We start from the raw sequence: 20,542 nt of genomic DNA on the forward strand, positions 1-20,542 counted from the left end.
AATGCTTCCCTTCCAGTTTTACTTCATTAGGTAAAAGCCAAATAGAACAAATTCATCTAATGCCTTCCCAGGAGGAAAAGGAGAAACTTCGTGGAGTGTCTCAGGAGCTCTACTGAGGTTCCACAAAATTTCCTTGCATCAGTCAAATGACAGGCTACCAAATTTATACTTGAATTTAGATTTCTGGGAAGCTTTGCCATAAATATCAGAAAATTAGCAGAAACAACAATATTAAATCTCTATGAAGGCACCGGCTTAGTTCAGTAGCACAATGTTGACAATCAAACCATAACCTTTAGTTTTTCTCATAACTGGAGACTTTTTTTTTTCCAACGTCTATGGGCACCACGTATACCAATTTTTTCAACCTCTCTAGGCCAAGACAGACACAAGGACATACAACATATAACGTATAGACAAAGACTTTTTTTTTTAGTTATGCCACGTAGAATATGTTATGTAACTGCAGTTTTACTCCATAGGCTCAGAAAAAAAAATGTCAAAGTTCAAAAAAAATGTGGAGTGTTGCTGGCAGAAAAATTTCCAGTTGTCATCCCACAAACCTAAGACTTTGGAAATAGGAAGGAAAAGTTTTATTAATCACAAGAGTTACATGACCTTGTTTATCACATTAGGGTTTTCAGTGTTGAAGACTTTTTGTTAGAAGTCAATCCTGGGGTATTCTGTACAGCAACTGAAAGAATAAAAGTAACAGTTAACTTTTAAGCAAAAGGAGTCATCTCTTGTTAGCCACCAAGCAGGCACTCCTTGGGTTTCCTGGAATAGAACCTGAAAAAGCAAAATCAAAATATCAGTAATTAACTTTCAATTAAAAGGAGTCATCTCCTTACTTCTGTTAGCCACTCTGGGACAGAAGCTGAAAGAGCAGATTCAACATCTAAGCACAGATTACACCTCCCCCACTCTAGGGAGGGACAACAACAACACAGGTATGAAAACCTGGTACAGTTACATGATGCACCCTAAAGAGTGCTTTCCATAACAGACCTTCCTCAGTAGGAAGCAGAAACTTAGAATCTTGTCTTACACCAGCAATTGAACAAATTCAGGATTCAAAATGGCAAACATGCCCAAAACAAATTGTGTAGACAAAATTCACAGCAGCAAATCCTTTCAGACTCAGACAAAATCTTGTTAATTTTTCTGATCCAGACTTTGCAAAAATTCAAGTTATCTCCAAGAATCCATCAAGGATACCAGCAATTACCAGTTACTGCTTAAGGCTACTCTTTCCTTAACACCCAGGCATACATTTGCTAATTTAAACACCACTGCTCCACAATTGGCTGGCAAAATGCTTCAGGCAGAGAGCAGGAAGTAGCCAAAGACAAAGCAACATACCACTGAAGAACCATTATTGCCTTTAGAAATGCTAATGAGACAGCAGAGATTACAAAAAGAAAGAAAAAAAAAGTTCCAAAGTCCTAGCAACAAGAACCTCTGAATTTTACAAGAGCACACCAAGTGGCCTCAGACGCCATCTTTGATCTGGCCACATGGTCCAACGTACTGCCTAATCTTTTGAGTAAAACTGGCACAGAACAATTTCCACAAAATCAAATGTCTTAGCAAGTCACTACAAACAAATTACATACAGACACACAGATCTTCACAAAGCCCAAGCCAGTTTTTCAACAGCAAATCGACATATGAAACAAACACACCGGAGAAACCAAAAATCACATTTGCGCTAATGGTAGCCAGTGCCATAGGGAAGCCCAATTTCCCCATGGGGCTGACTAACCACGGATGGCTCTGTCCTAAATCTTCGTGGTCACCAAATCTGTTATAGGACAGGAAGAGGGGCAGCCCAAACCCCGCAAACCTGCCTATTCTACATGGGATCTGCCATCCGCCGCATCAACACAAAACATAGGAGACTTTAATGGGAAGGAACTTTAATTAAACTAGGAAACAATACAGGTAAGGCAAAGAGTCTAGTTTCTAAATGAAGCATCCAGAGTTACCCGTCCCCTCGTGGGTAAAAGTCCATCCAAATGGGATTGGCGCAGAGCAAGGCCCCAAAGCCTGCTACAAGTCTAAAGCATCTTCCAGTGGGGACCCACAGAAAAGGGTCACAAACAACCAGACAAGCCCGGAAGGAAAAGAGCAAAATCAACATCAAGATAAAAGCTGCCATTGTCACCTCCCCACGGGTCTCACCCACATCTGTGTCACCCAGTCCACGACCAAAAGACAAGCACAGTTTCTTCACGTGTCTCTAGGCTCCATGGGCCTCCTCCAGGTCTCCTGGCTCCATCCTGCTTCCTTCCTTCCTCAGTCTCTTCTCCAGCTTCTCCCCTTCCTGCTCAGCTCCACCCTCCCTTGGGTGGGGCAGGGAGCCTCCCCCTTTCCTGGGACCACCCTGTTACAGTATCTTTAACTATTAGCTCCCTTGCTCTTCAAATTGGGTGTTGGGTGCAGAGAAAGGAACCTTTATTCCCCTCTGGTTTTCTTCATTGTCTTCCTTCTCCCTTCCCTTTGCTTTTTGAAAATCCTGTTTATCCTTCATTGTCAGATGAAGTCACCATCCTTTTTTCTTCTTACCCACCCCAACCCTCTACGCTCCTTTCCCAGTGATGAGGTCCCATGGTCTGCAAAGCACTCATTGCTCACACCCTTGTCCTCCGGGTTTGCTGGCACTTTCCTTCCCTAATGGACCTACTGATGGAGGCAGCATGTTCCTTCTCTAATTGGGACTCTTTCAGCACCTAACTTTTTTTTTTTTATTTTAACATTTATCAATTTTTTTTACTTTTTTAGACAATATTTGCTTCCCCCCACCCCCTCAGATTGAGTCCCCATAGAATTTCCTTCCCCAAGGCACGCGTGCACCATCACCTCAGTCCCCTCTGCTCCTTCCTCCCTCCCTCTCATCCCTCTCCCTCCTCCTCCCAGGCAGTAGGTCTCTGGTTTACAATTGTCTGTTTTTGCTTTTCGTGGTTTGTACTGTAATAATTGTTTTTTTCACACTGATGTCTTATTTGGTTCCCCAATATTCCTGCTATAAGTGAAGCCATCCAATAGTTTTCTTTTTCCTTCTGGCTTATTTCACTGAGCATAATTCCTTCTAGCTCCATCCACGTTGCTGCGAATGGCATGAGTTTATCTTTTTTGATTACCGAATAATATTCCATTGTGTATATATACACCACATCTTCTTGATCCAGTCATCTATTTTTGGGCATTTGGATTGTTTCCAGGTTTTACCTATTGTAAGTAGTGCTGCAATAAACATAGGTGTACAGGTGCTCTTTTGAATCACTGTTTTTGTGTCCTTTGGGTAGATCCCTAGTAGTGGAATTGCTGGATCGTATGGTAGCTCCATTTTCAGTAGATTGAGGAACCTCCAGACAGCTTTCCACAGTGGTTGGACCCATTTGCACTCCCAACAGCAGTTTAGGAGACTTCCTTTTTCACTGTATCCTCGCCAACATTTGTTGTTGATTGTTTTTTTGATGTGTGCCATTCTTACTGGTGTAAAGTGGTATCTCAGTGTGGTTTTGATTTGCATTTCCATGATGATAAGGGATGTTGAATATTTTTTTCATATGCCTGTTGGCCATTTGCATTTCCTCTTTGGAGAAATGTCTTTTGAGTTCTGCCCATTTCTTGACTGGATTGTTTATTTTGTTTTTGTTGAGCCCTAAGAGTTCTTTGTATATCTTTGTGATCAGTCCCTTATCAGTTGAATGGAGCAGCACCTACCTTTGGACTGACTTGAAAGTAATGAGGCCTTACTGCCCTGCTGTCTTCATCTGGGAGTCAAGTAGAAGACCTTTTGGCTCCCCACGCTCACCAGGACTCCACCCTCGAGTGAACATTTAGGGACAGGCAGACAAACATCCCTTAACAAGGCCCCTATCCCTCAGGAGGTGGGTAGGACTGATCCACTGGCAATCTAGAAAAGGTGCAAAATGAGAGAGCAGGAGGGAGGAGCAGAAGAGCCCAGAGAGTGTGGACAGATCCCTGATGCCTGTATGTCATCTTCTGCTCATCAAATGAATCAAACTGAGATAGGAGCTAATCTCAGAAGCCTGTAGAAGGTGCTAAGAACTAATGAGGTGCGAACACCACAGAGTGGGCATGGATCCCCAGTGCAGGCATCAGTCGGCTGCTCAGTAAAAAGAGCAGGAAAGAAGATCCGATGGTGGGGAGATAACCAGCCCCAGGTAGGAGGGCCCTCCTGCGGGTTCTTGCCCAGGCAGTGTGAACCTGAGTATTTCACACCTTTGACAACTTGTCACATCTGTCTTCAGAATTCTAGGGGATGGTTAGGATGTGGAGCTAATTAAGCAGGTTAATACATGTAAGGTACTTAGAACAGTGCCTGAAACATAATGAGCCTTAGTGATAAAACAACAGCAATAATAATAATTATTATTACTATTGCTCTTGACAAGTAAGAGCTAAAAAGAGATGAAACTGGATTTAAATAATGCATCTATATGGTGGTGGGAGAAACTCGGGGACTATACCTGGGGGGAGAAATCATGTGCTGTCCAAAAATTAACAATGTAAGAAAATAAAAATAGAGAAAACAATTAATAATGCATCTTCTAGCTTCCCAGAATTATCTAATAATAAGTCGTTTAAATTCTGATGTGTGTTTCTTCTCATGAAAAGCAAAGAGTCTCCTGCCCGTGGTGCAGAACTGCTGGGAGGACAAAGAAAATACTGTTGTCAAGCTGAACACGGGGAAATCACAAAGGCAGGAGACAAGGGGTCCCCAAGGCAAGCATGGTCTTCAGCAAGGACAGCACCGTTACTCCAGGAAATTTCCCCCTTCAGTTCTTGTGGGGAACTCTCCCCATAAAATTATTACCATAAGATGGTGAATTTATGTGTCAACCTGACTGGCCAATGGGCCCAGATATTTGGTCAAACACCCTGGATATTTCTGTAGGGTGTTTTGGGTGAAATTAACATTTAACTCAGCAGTCTCTAAGCAGACTGTCCTCCATAATGTGGGTGGGGCTGATCCAATCAGTGAAGATGTGATTAGAACAAAAGGCTGACTTCCCCACACACTAGAGGGAATTCTCCAGCCAAGAGCCTTGGGACTTGAACTGCTGCATTGGGTCCGGAGTCTCAGTCTACCAGCCCACTCTGCAGATTTTGGACTTGCCAGCCATGTAAACACATGAAGTCAATCCCTTAAAATAAATCTTTTTTTTAAGATGTATTTATTTATGTATATAAGAACTGTGGTACAGGCCAGAGGTGTGGGGGGTGAGAGGATTCACCAGAGGCAGAGTGGGGAACAGAACAGGCAGACTGACTGAAATACACTGCTGAAGGGAGCAGCGGGTAAGTCAGGAGAGGTCTGCTGTGCCATGTGGGTAGCTCCCTGGCCGGGGATTGAACTCTTGCTGCAGTGGCTGCAGATAACTTCATAGGCTGGACTGAACCCTCCGCGCCCCCAGGGAGGTCCCCTTAAAATAAATCTTTATTAAATTAATCGCTTCTAGGGTGTGATTAGGTTAATTTGTAAGGACCATTCATAATCTACACTGACCCTCCACCTCCATATCCTCTGCCTCTGATACTTTCTATAGCAGTCTGGTACTTGCTACAGTAGTTGATGCCTTAAGGATTTTTCATTTCTATAGCTGGTTTAATAATTATGTTAATCATCTCTACCCCCACCTCTAGTTTCTGATCTTGTAACGCCTCCATCCTAAGTTTTCTACTCTGAGCCTTTATCCTATTGTTTCCCTTTCTCTGGAGAACTCTGACTAATACAGACACAAAACTCCCTCCCATTGTCAGAATGAAGCAAAATCAGACAACCCACCCCCCAGCACTGAAGAGTCAGATAAAATATCTGGCTTGGTGGCGTAGGAGGTGAGATGATGGCAGGTCAGTGTCATGAGTGAAGGCCCATCCTGACTGCCTCTGAGCCCACACTGATGACCAAGGGACCCCAGGAAAGGGAGGCCTAGAGATCCTAGGAGGGAGGGAGTTTAGCCTTTCCTAGAGTGTAAGGACTAGACATGGTGCTAGAGACCAGGGAAAACAGCAATACACAATGAATGTAATTGAATCAAAAACACAATCCAGGGCCTCCCCGGTGGCGCAGCGGTTGAGCGCTGGGTTGCGAAGCTGCCCACGGCCTCTGCAGCGCCAGTTCGATCCCCGGCTGCTCTCCGGCCACCGGAGGAGGGTCCCACATGGCGCGCAGACCTCTCCTGCCGCCCGCTGCTCCCCTCAGCAGTGTGCTTCGGTCCTTCTGCCTGCTCTGCTCCCTGCTCTGGCTCTGGTGAATTCTCTCACCCTCCCGCGCTTCTGACTGTACCCAGTGCATGTACAAACAAAACAAACAAATAAATAAATAAATGAAACATGCCTCTATAAAAAAAAAAAAAAGAACTTGCATTCTTTAAAAAAAAAAATACAATCCACTGTAAAGCATGCCATTTCATGTACCAAAAAAGACTAAAAAGATCTTCAGCTTTCAGACATGACAAAATAGGGAAAAGATGTGCTTCAGAATGAATAAACTAAGGTAATAATGGTAGTAATAAGATATCTAGGACTTAATACAGGCATGGACAATTTTGAATGCTGTATTATATTCATTTACTAAATACACAGCAAATCTGTATGATATAATCCATCATGGCCCCATTTTATGGATGAAGAAACTGAGGTTCAGACAGGCTAAGTACCTAACCCAGGTTCACACAGGGCCTAAGTAGAAAAGCTAGGCTTTGAACCCAGGCAGACAGTTTCCAGAGTCCATGCTCTCAACACTCTGCAAGAACTAAAGTTAGGAGCCAGCTCTATCAGCTACAGGGCGGGGTGAGGGGCACCCCAGGAACCCCAAAACTTTCTGCTCTAAATAGTCTCTGCCATCTCTCACATCAAGACAAAACATACTCTAGTGCATAAGACCATCAATGGAAGGGAATTTTAATACAATTAGTGTGCAATAGAAGAGAAAGAATATAGTTAAAATAGTTTCCCCATGAAGTATCCAAAGTTACCCATCCCCCAAACAGAATTGGCCAAAAGCTGGGCCACGGAGGCCTGAAAGCTTGCCAGAAATCTAAGGCATCTTCTGGTGGGGACCACAGAAACAGGGCAGAAGGGGAACTAAAGGAGCAAATACCAAAATACAAGTCAAGATAAAGGCAGCCGTTGTCAGCCTCTCCACAGGTCCCTCTCCCATCCATGCCTCGCCTCTGTCTCCTTTCATGCCCCCCAAGTCCCTGGTAAAAGGCCAAGGCGGGGAAGCAAGTGCACCTTCTCCATGTGTCTCCACTCCTCATGCTTCCTCCAGGTCTTCCCCTTGGTGTCCATCCTCCCTTCTCCCAGTCTTTTCTAGCTTCTCCCTTCTCAGTTCCACCCTTCCTTAGGGTGGGGCAGGGAACCTAGAACCTCCCTTCCCCTATGAGATTACCCTGTAGCAATTCCAAATCTCTCCATTGCTTGGGGCCTGCTGATTAGCCCTCCCCACCCCCCCCACTCCAAAACATTTGGTGACTGTCAACCAGCCTGCCGGTTAAGTGACCACTATTAAATGTACCATTTGGGTTTTTTGAAAAGTTCAATTAAAACATAACTGCAGCAGTCCATAAGTGTGTCATGAGTCACGTAGTCAGATGACAATTTGGGGGAGAGGTTTGAAAGGGCATCAGATGACGTCATGTGATCCCAGCCCATGCTTGTGATTTCACCCAGTAAGTAGCCATCCCACGCCAACCAGGTACAGGACAGGTGCTCGGGACCAAAGACCCAGGCGCAGTGCAGGAGTGCACCTGTTCCCCGGCAGCCTCCGTGACCTTGGGCACGTAAATCTAACACCAGGAAAAACTCAGGACTGAGTGGAGGCCTGAGAAGGAAGCCCCCTGCAGGGTAATTTCTGAGATGGCTTACTCTTCTCAGGTAGTTTTCCCCAGGTATTCATGGCATCCTGGGGGCATTTCACCTCAGCAGAGTGATGCTGCTGCCACTCCAGTTCCCATGGAAACGGAACTGGGACAGGAGGAACAAAAGGCTCTTCAAGGCCATCACAGGGAAGGAGAGTGGAGCGAGAGACAGCAAATAGCTGGGCCGTTTGCTCAGGCCAGGTGACGTCCATCTGCCCTCGAGCCCGCGCCCCCAGACCTTTCTCTCTGCCTGTGAGTTCTGGGGAGAGAAACCAGCCTTCTGGCAAGTGTGCGGGTGCGGGGAAGACCCCAACAACCCGGAACCATGCTGGGGGTTTGGTGTCTGCTCCCTCACTGACTCCCTGGCCCCAGCCCTTTGTCTGATCCCCAGGAGACACGCACTTCATATTTTGGGAGCACGTAAATGTCCCCCGTTGCCTCCCCCTCCTCGGAGTCACAAAGTTTCCAAGTGCGTCATCTCCATTAATCTCCATTATCAGCTTCGGGAGATTTCCTGGAGTCAAGGATCCCTGCGCTGAGGTTTGTCTCATCTGGAAGCTGAGCTGTGACAGCTCTCGGGCTGAAGGACACAGGCAGAGCCTTCCCCGGTGCCCGCCCCAGCTCTCCTACAAGTCTGCTGCTGCTCCGCCGCACCCCTTCGCTCTTTCCCACTTAACACCCCTGCCATGAACCTTTCCTGTTTTCCAAAAGCCCAGGCTGTTTCTAGAGAAGAGGCTTCTCTGCCTCTTGACACACATAGAATTCACGGAGGGCTCGTGTTCCCCTGGAGCTCTTAAGCCCCTCCATCCCCTGCGCTGCCCTGTCCCCAGAGCTGGGAGCAGCCGGCGCAGGCCGGGAGGCCTCTGCCACTGAGTCACTGGGATCCGGGTACCCAACTCAAGGACGAAGTGACTCATGAGAACATGGTCGTCCTGCGCCCACTGGCAAGAGAAGTCCAGGCAGTCACTTCTGAGCTTCCCTCAGGGGCCCTTCGTGCAAATAATGGGGAACTGGCTTCCCCTCATTGCTGCCAGAGCCAGTGCCTACGGGGTCAGAAAACAGTGCAGGATATGGAAGGCGGCACGGGGTGAGAACAGTGATTGTGAGGGTTCATTGATTCCCATTTCACGTTTACTCTGCGGGTGCCTGTTCACCCAGAGGAAAACCACCGGCTCTACTCACGCACCTCGGAGATGCTCTCACAGATGCCCGCTGAAAGCAGTTTGTGCTGGGTTTGCGGTGGCGACTCCAGGGAAGAGTTACCTCATTTCCACTGTTATGAAGTGTGGGCTGACATGATTCTCCATGGCTGTAAAATCTCATGATTCTATGGAAAGAAATCATATTAATGATTAACACTGACTCATCCATCAGGGCCCAGGCGTTGAGCTGGAAGCTGCCTGCACGGATTCCTCGCACATGTACCCGGAGACTGAGCACCAGCTGCCCAAACGGAGGCCCGCCCACCTCCCCGCTGAGGAGGCAGTGCAGGGGAAGGGAAGGCGTGGAGGGTGGGGGTCCAGGGTGGGGAGGAGCAGGGGCAGCCGTTCAAGTGCACTGAGCTGGCATTGGTCACGTGCCGCCTCATTACATCCTCACAGCAAATCACCAAGTGCACATGGTTATTGTACCCAGATGTGCCCAGAATCACAGCTCAGAAGGCCGGAGACATGATTTTGATGCCCACCGTCTGGCCTCAGAGGCCACCCCCCTAAGAAGGACTGGACCCAAGTAGTCACCCATTATTAGTCTCCATCCCAGCTGGCAATATATGATATCTTCAAGCAGTGTGGTTGCAAAGGCAGGGGGCTGGTCAGAGGGGGGGCCGGGTGGAGGATGCTGCCTTTGGACTGAAGGGTCAGGGTGAGGGGGTTGGGGGTCTGATCTGAACCTGGGCAGAGAGCAGAGTGGAGCAGGCCCCTGCTTGGAGCCTTTGTAGAGGGGTGCAGCCTGCCCTGCCCAGAAAGGAGGGGACCCAGCAAGCAAATAACCTATTTCATTCTCTTCCCATCTCCTGATTACCACAGCTCTGTTCACTGGTCAAACTCCATAGCCATGGCACATGCGTCAGTATCCTGGGTGCTGAGTGGAAGGAAGAGTGAGGTGAGCAGATCTGGCAGGACAAGCAAGACATGCATGCTGCTAAGGTCCTTCCATGGCGGTCCTGTGCTCCCCCTGGACCGGACACACTCAGGGGTCACTGGTCATGTCCAGCCAGTGCCCTCGTGACAGGGGCCTGGCACCCTGCAACAGCTTGGGCAGAGGAAAAGGGAAGCAGTGGTATCCCTCTTTTCAAGAACTATGCTGAATGCCAACAGTGAGAGGTGATCCAGGTCAAGTTAAAGGGGGCACCGGCCAGGAAGGGCAGTGCAGGTAGGTGCTGCTGGAGATGTCAGTGTTGGCATCAACAGCATCGGTGGGTTCAACCACTTCAAGCCAAAGCAGAAAGGTCAGAAGTGGGGGCAAAGAACCACCTCCATGCGCCTCCAGATCACACTCTGCAGATTCCTGAAACTACTGGAAGAAATGCAAGGTGCTGGAACCCCTGCACAGAGCTAGAAGAAAGGGGTGGCAGCAAGTAGAGAGAAAAGCAAGAGGAATCAGTGAGGGGGGTAGTAGCAAAGATTGAGGAGACACAAGTCAGAGCTTTCATCTTTAGTCCAAGGAAATGATGCTCTTTGCTGAAGTGGAACTTTTTCTTAGGAAGACAAAAAGCTCCATATCTGCAGCTCTCTCTTGAATGGCTTTTAGGGAAATTTCATCAAGTTCTCCCACTCTGTGCCTTCATAAAAACTGTTCTTTCTGCCTGCAGGTCTTTGTTTTTGTTCCTTTAGCCGATTTCTATGGGCTGTCCAAGATAGAATAGAAAGCATTTTAAGGAAGACTTCCCAGCTGGGTGATGCCTCTCTCAGGGCCACTGTGCTTCTTGATTCCAAAGACCATTCACACTTTAGTCTAAGTAACTGGATCCTGATGTGTGTGGTTATCAAAATATGACCTCTCAGCTCCAAACACTCCTGTCAATGTCTTACGATGTGATCATGAAACCAGACCCTGTAAACGTTTCTCCTTTGCCATAGCATGATGTGAGCACTGCAGGACACAGCAGGAGTAAGGGGTCTCACTCCTGGTCTACGCTTCTGTTTCTACTTGCTCATGGTGGCCAGGCACATGCAGGGAGAAGTCCAGTGGTACTCACCTCCCCCGAAAGTTGTTGCTAGTCCCAGCTGGTTGCCAGGTGCCAGTCCTGGCCTGCGGCACCCCAGGAGGGGCCTCACTATCGGGACCCATGACTCCCTACTCACCCTCCCTGGTCTGCTAGGAGTCCAATGGGGAACTTCTATCTTTTGCCAGTCCCATCTGTGTTCCTTGCTTTCTGACCACAGTCTGCCAGCTGTGGACCAGCTGTGGTCCAGAGGTGCCCAATCAGCTTCTTCCCCATCCAGTCTGTGCTTCTGTCCTATCCTCTCCAAAGAGATTATTCCAGGCCTGGGGAGAGGGCCCCCTTGCAATACTCTGCCTTAGCCTTAGGGTGTTGTTCCTTTGAGTTCTGTTTTATTCCCTCTTCGTGGCCAATCTCCTATAAATAGTCATTAATATTTTATTTAATTTTTTAAAGATTTATTTATTTTTGCATACAAGAGCTGGGGTACAGGCCAGAGATGCAGGGAGTGAGAGGATACACCAGAAACAGAGTGGGGAGCAGAACAGGCAGACTGACTGAAATACACTGCTGAAGGGAGCAGCGGGTGAGACAGGAGAGGTCTGCTGCCCAATGTAGGTTGCTCCCTGGCTGCCTGGGGATCGAACTTGTGCTGCAGAGGCTGCGGATTGTTTCATAGTGCTGTGCTTAACCCCTTGCGCCACCAGGAAGGCCCGTCATTAATATTTTATATTAAACTTTCCATGGACAAAATACTATGTGGTTTCTGCCTTTGAAGGAACTCTAATTTATTAGTCTGGAGTACTTTTGACCCAAAAGTGGGGCTGGAAGGAGGAAGAAGCTCCATTTACTGTGATGTGAAGACACCTCTCTCTTTCAGAAGTCATGTAAAGTGGAGTCCTGCCTCTGTCCTGCCTTGGGCAGGCCTGTGCATGCCCACCCCGCCACCCCCCACCCCCAACACACAGCCCTTCTCACAAACAGGTGGCCCTCTAGTGTCTGGTCTGAGGCCCTGGGCACCTCTGTGTCTCTGCGGCCAGCAGCGTCAGTGTTACCTGGGAACTGACAGGATACTCAAAGTCTTGTACCCCCCACGTCCCCTTCTGCTAGATCAGAAAGTGTACTCTGTTCACACAAGCCCTTGAAGAGAATCCGATGTATGCAAAGGACTGAGACCTCTGATATGGGTGGCCTTCTGCCGGTGTCCTCTGCAAATGGTAACAATTACACCATCCTCACACATTTGAGGATCTGATGAGCTAACATGATGTAAGAGCTCAGCAACACTGGCTGTGTTTGGATGTACTCACAGAGATGCGACTCTAGATAAAACAAGAAGCAAGGCCTCCCTGTTGGCCCAAGGGATTATGACTCAGCACTATAAAGCTATCCGCAGCCTCTGCAGCATGAATTTGATCCCCGGCCGGAGAGATACCCACACGGTGCAGCAGACCTCTCCTGTATCTTCTGCTGCTCCCCTCAGCAGTATATTTCAGTCAGTCTGCTCCCCACTCTGTCTCTGGTGAATCCTCACCCCCTACACCTCTGGCCTGCACCCCAGCTCTTGCATGCATAAACAAATAATTTTTTTTTAAAAAAAACAAAACACGAAGCATCAGTGTGGCTCACTCCCTTCTCTCCTTCCAAGACTTTGGAAATGGCCTCCTGCACACTGGCCCTCAGACAACTGGGGGTGCAGGTTTCCGAAGGTGCCAAGGTGGGTGAGGTGGACGACCCAGAGCTCAGCCCCTTCAGAAGCAGAAGCAAGTGAGCAGGCCCTGGGGCTCTCCCACAAATACCACAGGCCCTTTTCAGGAAACGGTCCAGACCTGCCTGTTCTTGGCAAGCTGACAGTGGTAGGGGCTGGCTGGGCATGCTGGTCCCTGCTCATTCCCAGTGCTGCTGGTGGGAGCAGTGGGTGGGGGAGGCGATGCAGAGGGGCTACCCTGCTGACCAGGAGCCTGGAGCCTGCCAGTGGCCAGTAGGCTGGCAGGTTTTCCTGATGTGCAAATTATTTCACAGACTTGAAATGGAAATCTGGAGTCTCCAGGAAGCTTATTTTAATTCTCGTCACCTTTTTTTCCTCAACTTAAAATAGGGCTCTCCTGAGGGCTGGGATGGCAACACAGGGAGGCAGCAAGGCGGTTTCCTGTCACCTCTGGACCTTGTCTTAAAGGAGTTTCCTTTGCAAATTTGTTTTCCAAAGCAGCCAAGCTCTGTTCGAATATTCTGTCCTCCCTCAGCAGCTGGCTCCCCTGTAGGCTGTGCACATCCTAACGGCCAGGCCCAACAGAAGCGTGAGTCAGGCCCCAGCACAATGAGGCCAAGGAATATGGCAGCAGCTGAAAGTGGGAACAGGCTGCCCTGCCTTGTTTGGGAACAGGCTGCCTTGCCTTGTTGGATCAGCTTGAATGTAGTTTATGGTTACGAGAGAGTCCAGCTCTCTCAGATTCTGAATGAAACCTCATCCACTGAAGATGTTATCACAGGCGGAATATTAATTTTAATCCCCATTTCATGTTTCTAGCTTTCAGACCTATGATCCCATTTTATCCCCGCAGAATCACTGAGAGATGCTTGTATTTTGGAGTCCTTTATTGCTCGTAATGGGTAACTTCCCACTGGCTGTGGTTTTACCCTAGAGAAAGGTCTCGAATGATGGACACTCATAGAATAGAAATCTTGGAAGTCTTAATTAAACCAGATAAGACATCTTACCCTGAGAAATGCCACAGGCTTCATCAAAACTCATTTGTATTCTCTGAGGAATGTAATTCAAGTTTCCTTGTCTCATTCCTCAATCAAAAGTTATAATTTTGCAAATACTTTTTGTATAAATGTTTTCTTTGAGTATTTCAAAGTCTGATAGCGAGGAGCATGAGTTGTGTCCATGAATGACTTGGAGTTCATCATTCCTTCAGCGACCTGAGAGCTGCCAGAAGGATCTCTGGCCTTGACCCAGAATCTTCCCTTCCAAGACCCCTTACCTGAAGTCAGGGAAGAGAAATTACTTGGTGAGCAGTTGCTGTGGCTTAAAAATTGTTGGCCAAGACTGGTACTGTCCTAAATCTGCTCCCAAGCAATCGGCTCACTGTGTAAGGCCTTTCTCCTCACCCAAGCAGCCCTCTCTACTCTCACATCTCAGCCCGAGGGTGGGCAGGCCACGGTCTTCCATGGGGAGGATGAATTCAGAAGCAGCTTTGTAGACCTGGCCACTGCTGACTCTGGCGAAGCGTCTCACTTCCTTCCCTTTATCTTCTGGCAAGTTAAGTTCAGCATTTCAATTTTTATAAGAGAACCATGAATTGAAGGGCACTGGGCTTAGTCTGAACTATTAATAACATGGTACTTCTCTTACCTCTGCCTATTATATTTGTGGGATAGAGCCCCTTCATTTAGATCCTGAAAGTGGACTTCAGTGAGTGGCAGGCATGGAGGTCCTAGCCTAATGCCCTCTTGGACCTTGACCCTGAATGCTGGATTTTAGGGCATGAGTGGAAGAACAGACACAGGTAAGGTTAGAGAGATAAGTCCTGAATTGTTCTGCCCTGCAGTGCTTCTCAGGATGGGAGCCGAAGACTACCTTGATCAGAGCATTTGTTAAAAATGTTGATTCTTGGGCCTCCCTGGTGACGCAGTGGTTGAGCGCTGGGTTTCGAAGTTGCCCGCAGCCTCTGCAGCGCCGGTTCCATCCCCCGCCACCGGAGAGGGTCCCACATGGTGCACAGACCTCTCCTGCCTCCCGCTGCTCCCCTCAGCAGTGTACTTCGTCAATCTGCCTTCTGCTCTCCCCTCTGGCTCCGGTGAATTTTCTCACCCTCCCATGCTTCTGACTGTACCCAGTGCTCGTATAAATCAATCAATCAATCAATCAATCAATCAACCTTTAAAAAAAAAAAGTTGATTCTTGGGCCTCCTTGGTGGCGCAAGGGGTTAAGCCCTGCACTATGAAGCAATCCACAGCTTCTGAAGCATGAGTTCAATCCCTGGCCAGCCAGGGAGCAACCCACATGGTGCAGCAGACCTCTCTTGACTTACCTGCTGCTCCCCTCAGCAGTGTACTTCGGTCAATCTGCCTGTTCTGTTCCACACTCCGTCTCTGGTAAATCCTCTCACCCCCCACAACTCTGGCCTGCACCCCACCTTTTGTATGCATAAATAAATAAATGATTTTTAAAAAAAGATTTATTTATTTATTTATTTATTTATTTACTTATTTATACAAGCACTGGGTATAGTCAGAAGCGTGGGAGGGTGAGAGAATTCACCAGAGCCAGAGTGGTGAACAGAACAGGCAGACTGACGAAGTACACTGCTGAGGGGAGCAGCGGGAGGCAGGAGAGGTCTGCACGCCATGTGGGACCCTCGCCCGGTGGCTGGGGATCGAACAGGCACTGCAGAGGCTGTGGGCAGCTTCACAGCCCAGCGCTCAACCGCTGCGCCACCGGGGAGGCCCAATAAATAAATCTTTTAAAAAATAAATTTAATAACTTTTATTTTATTTTTACTTATTTTATTTATTTAATTTTTATTTATTTAATTTTTATTAATTTTAATAAATTTATTTATTTTAAAATAAATAAGTCTTTAAAAAAATAAATCTTTAAATAAATAAATCATACAAGAAATGGAACAGGCCAGAGGTGTGGGGGACGAGAGGAATCACCAGAAACAGAGTGGGGAGCAGAACAGGCAGACTGAGTGAAATACACTGCTGACGGGAGCAGCGGGTGAGACAGGAGAGGTCTGCTGCGCCATGTGGGTTGCTCCCTGGCTGGGGATCAAACTCGTGCTGCAGAGGCTGCAGATAGCTTCATAGGTTGTGTCTTAACCCCTTGCGCCACCAGGGAGGCCTGATAAATAAATCTTTGGAAAAAAAATAAAAATTAAAAAAAAAAAGTTGATTCTTGAGCCCATTCCAGATCCACTGAATAATAATCCTTGAGGGAGGGCATGGGACGCCACATATTTTCAAGATGCCCGGGGGAATTCCTAAGCAAACTTTGTTTGGAAACAGTGATGGGGAGATTAATTCAAGAACCCAAGCAGAGGGAGGGCAATCAAATGGGTTGCTTTGGTTGCACTTTATGGGATGAATTTTAAAAACTGGAGCCCAGACAAGTGGTTATTGTAATACTGTAAGTGAAAACTGACGAGGATTTGAACTAAGCCACAAGAAGTGGGGTTAGAGTAACTCTGGAGTCTCTGGCTGGAGAGACTGAGCTACTAAAGGGAAATTAGAGAGTTCCGAAGACAGGGTAATTTAGGGAGGGAAATTCTTAGTTGGTCTAGACAAGCTGAGTTTGAGGAGCCTGTGGGACTTCCGGGTGGGAGATCCAAGAGGATATTGGATTGAAGTTTAGGGTTCAAGAGAAAGTCCTGAGCAACAGATACAAATATGTGAAAAAGAAAATCTGTGACATGGATGTGATTTCCCATGAAGAATGTAAGAGCAGAGAAGGTTTTCAGGCATATCAACATTAAAGGGCAAGAGAAAGTACCCAATGAATGGGGTTTATTATTAGAATAAGTATTTTGGATATTTTTTAATTTTAACAAGACAGTGTTTTGGTTTGTGGTGATTGATAAATACAATTCTATTCAAGTATTATCCCAAACTATTTAATAAGTTTACTCAAAAATCAAAATGAGAGGAATGCAATAACCCAAATTAAATGTTCTAGTTGGGGGCAAAAGGAAAAAGGATTGAATTCATGGGGCGAACAGCTGTATGGTTGTGAGAGTTTAGGAGCCATGGACATGAGTGAGCCCCTTCACCCAGGCCCCGCATCCTGCACATCTAGAAGGTAAAAATTCTTCCAGTAAAATTGCCACAGCTGATTCTTTCAGGTGTGCATATAGGAAAAATCAAAAAGATACTTTCGAAGGACCAAGTGGAAACTGCCTTTCTACTCTTCACATTTTAGTGAAGCGGACAGAAAGGATATTTGTTTCAATAGCTCTTGACTAGGAACAAAATAAAATTCCCTCTTTCCTTCTTCATGTGTGTGCTGTTGCTAATAACTCACAAAGTATTTTCCTAGTTATACTTCACTTCTCTCAAGTCAATGTTTAACTATGAATGCACCTTAAGAAAAATAAGAATTTCCATGGAGTGTTTTACCAGCAGGCCCCAGAATTTGTTCTCAGTGCAGTCCTGCTATCAACCCATTTGCTCTACACAAGCATGTTATGAAACAGGTACTATTATCCTTATTTTAGACAAGAGTAAACAGAGGTTTAAGGAGGTCCAATGACTCAACCAAGGTCACAAAACCAGTAAGAATTTATGCCCAGGCGACTGACTCATGCCTGCACTCTTGCCTGTTATTTTAAACCACTTTTAGTTCATATCATAGATCTTAGTGGCTATTAATAAATGAAGCTGTTTAGATCACATAGGCACTTTTGAATTTCTCAAAGAAGCCAATAACGGTCAACAACTGTGAATTGCCATGAGGGTTTATGATAAATAATCAGTGAAGCAGAATAACTCCTGAATGTTCTTCCTTGCCATTAAGTTCTATAATATATGTACATTTCATTACATGAGCTCATACATATTCATCACCTTAGATGGCTTTCACCTGTCTGGTCTCAGCGAGATTATAAATTCTCTGAGGCTAAGAGGGTACACTTCCAATATTCAGAGCCCCAGCACAGAAAAACAGTGAAAGCCCAATGACGCATTTTTAATGGATGAGTCAGGTAATAAAGGACAGCTCAGAGATGCTCCTTTTAGTGATAAAAATATTTTCAGTTATTTTCCAAATTGCCCGAGTTGGGAAATCTAAACCTGAAATATAGTTTTGGGCTTGGTACTTATTTCTTTTTTAGAAGACATTTTAAATGCATTTTTATAATTTCAAGAAAAATAGAACCATACAGATGTGACTCATTTTGAAAAAACTTATGAGAACCATAGCAGTATTAAGAGGCTTTTAAATTTTTTTGAAAGAACAAAATATCTTGCCTGAGGCTAATTCCCAGCCAAAGGGGTGTAACTGAAGGTCAATTGTGGTTCAGTTACCCCAAACTCTTGTGCTAACATACTGAATGCCCGCCCCCCCCACCCTGTCTGTCTCTGTCTGTCGCTGTCTGTCTGTCTGTCTCTCTTTCTCTCTCCCCCAAGCAAGAGTATTCTCTAATGCAACTCCTGCCCACTGGATAATGTTATAGAATAAATGCTGGGGGTGGGGGAGCTAGAGCTTTTCTGGGGATCTTAGATCGCAGGTGATGTTACATCTTCTGGGAAGTGCCTTTTGAAAATACAAATCCCCTGGACAACAAAAATATACCTAGTTTAGTGGGGCACAGATATCTGTATTTTTGTAGCTGTGGAAGGAATTCTGATTTGCACCAGCTTAGCAAATTCTGCTGTTTCCAAATCTCTGCCTGCACTTAGCATATGAAAACAGAGGGGCCAGTCTGTCTTTCTGCCACTTCCTAAAAATAGCAGTAAATAATATTTGAGATTTTAAAACTATGAAATCATCCTTAGAAATTATAGAATCCTCATAATGAAGAAAGCAAACCCCTCTCCAGGGTTCTTCCTACACATTTGCCTAAATCCGGTGTCACAGTTTAAATCTTACCCTTCTTTTTTCAGTGTGGCTTCTCATATGAGCTCCCTGTATCTGCTGTCAGTTCACTGCCCTTAAACTGCTCTGGCAAAAGTGGAGTGAAATGAAATGAGGAAGAAAACAGCTGTCAATATATTGAGTTACACTGGGAGGTCCAAGTGAGCCTTTTCAAAAAACAGGAGCTTTGTGAATAAAAAAATGTGCCAACAGCGCCATCTGGTGGTTCCTTCAAATGCCAACCTCCATGCAGTCTTCCTAGTCTCTGTAGCTGAGGAGACTCCAGGGGTTACAGAGAAGAGCTCTTCCTTACGGGGCTGAGCTCAGGCAAAAGAACACTTCTAAAGCTATTGTAGCCATGATCCCTTTCTTTCTTAAGCATTATTTATTTTCTTAGTCATTCATTTATTCACTCAACAAACCTAGTGGAGTACCTACCTTTTGCCAAGCTAACCCGGAGCTTGCGAACTAGTGAAGAGAGGGAGACAACTGATAGATAAACTAATAAGTGCAAGTGATTTCTGAGAGATGAGAAGTGATAATTCAGTGTCTTCTTCCTCTTAGGTCATCAAGGAAAAACCTCTCTATGAAGTGAGTGAGATCTCAGGAGAAGTGAACTTCCATGAGAAGTGCACTCTATTTTTTTTTAAGATTTATTTTTATTTATGCATACAAGAGCTGGGGTGCAGGAGGGTGAGAGGATTCACCAGAAACAGAGTGGGGAACAGAACAGGTGGATCTACTGAAATACACTGCTGAGGGGAGCAGTGGGCGAGACAGGAGAGGTCTGCTGCACTATGTGGGTAGCTCCCTGGCCTCTCAGGGACCCAACTAGTGCTGCAGAGGCTGCCAGATAGCTTGATAGTGCTGACTTTAACCCCTGTGCCACCAGGGAGGCCCGAGAAGAGCATTCTAGGCAGAGCAACTAAAAGCAAAATTCTAGGCCTGTACAAGGAACCTGGAATAGGAACAGGTTTGGGGAGAGACAGAGCACATGCTGGATCACACAGGCCAGAATGAATAGTCTGGGTTTCATCTTAAACGCTATTGAAGTCATGGAGGGGCAGATGCCAAGTAGAGGGAGAGGAGGAAGAGTTCTCCCCCACTGGGAGGCAGAGAAGGCAGCTCCCGGGTGACCGCAGGTGGCCTAGGTCATGGATCCTTAGGATTTCACAAATACCACACAGCTCAGGCTTGGGAGGGACTCCAGTGTCTTCAAAATCCATCCAGTGTTTCAATCCCTCCCTCAGCCTCCTTGCTGGATGAATATCCATTTCTGATTGCTTCTACCCTTTAGAGTCAAGCAGGACAAGTCTAAATCCTCTCCTAACAAGAGGCTGATCCTAATCTCCTCTCCTCACTACAATGTGGTCACAGTTTGGCTGAGTGTGTTGCTGAGGAACCCAGGAGGCGCCAGCGTGTCGGGTGCTTACCTGGAATACCAGGGTGGTGTCTGGACAAGTGTCACCTTCTCTAAAAGAGGGGACAAAGATATTCATCCCTGTAAAATGGAAAATTCAAGAAAACCCAGGACATTACTCAAGGTAGGCACATCATGTGCTTAGTACAGCAGCCTGGAATACTCATTTGTTTTGGTGTAACGAAATATTTTTTGAGTCCAACATTGGATGGTGTTGCCTTTTCCTAAAGAAGCTACTCCTACATGTTTTAGTTTATTTTTAAGAGAAGGGTCATAGAAATCAAAAGCCAAGATAGCTTTTGGCACCCTAATAATTATGAATGATAAGAAGGGTCAAGGGTCAAGGTAAAACACCTGGAGAGGACCCCCAAAGCAAGGGTCTCGTCTATAACAGGAGGCACCAAGCAATAGTGAGATCACGCCTGTTTCAGAGAGTTCTCAAGGCTTCTGGGTCTCGGAGTCCCAGTGACTTTATCCTCTAGGG

The 20,542-nt window shown here is 46.4% G+C and overlaps 1 long non-coding RNA gene across 1 annotated transcript; it reads left to right on the forward strand.

Annotated features, from left to right (window-relative positions):
- Positions 1–8,023: 8,023 nt before the first annotated feature.
- On the forward strand, positions 8,024–18,843 carry LOC119239957 (uncharacterized). The gene is made up of 3 exons (XR_005124042.2): positions 8,024–8,147; positions 9,923–9,998; positions 18,668–18,843. It is a non-coding gene; the product is annotated as an uncharacterized LOC119239957 (long non-coding RNA).
- Positions 18,844–20,542: the final 1,699 nt, after the last annotated feature.

Source organism: Talpa occidentalis, unplaced genomic scaffold (assembly GCF_014898055.3).
Source record: "Talpa occidentalis isolate TD23 unplaced genomic scaffold, MPIMG_talOcc4v2.1 talOcc4.12, whole genome shotgun sequence".
NCBI classification, from domain to species: domain Eukaryota; kingdom Metazoa; phylum Chordata; class Mammalia; order Eulipotyphla; family Talpidae; genus Talpa; species Talpa occidentalis.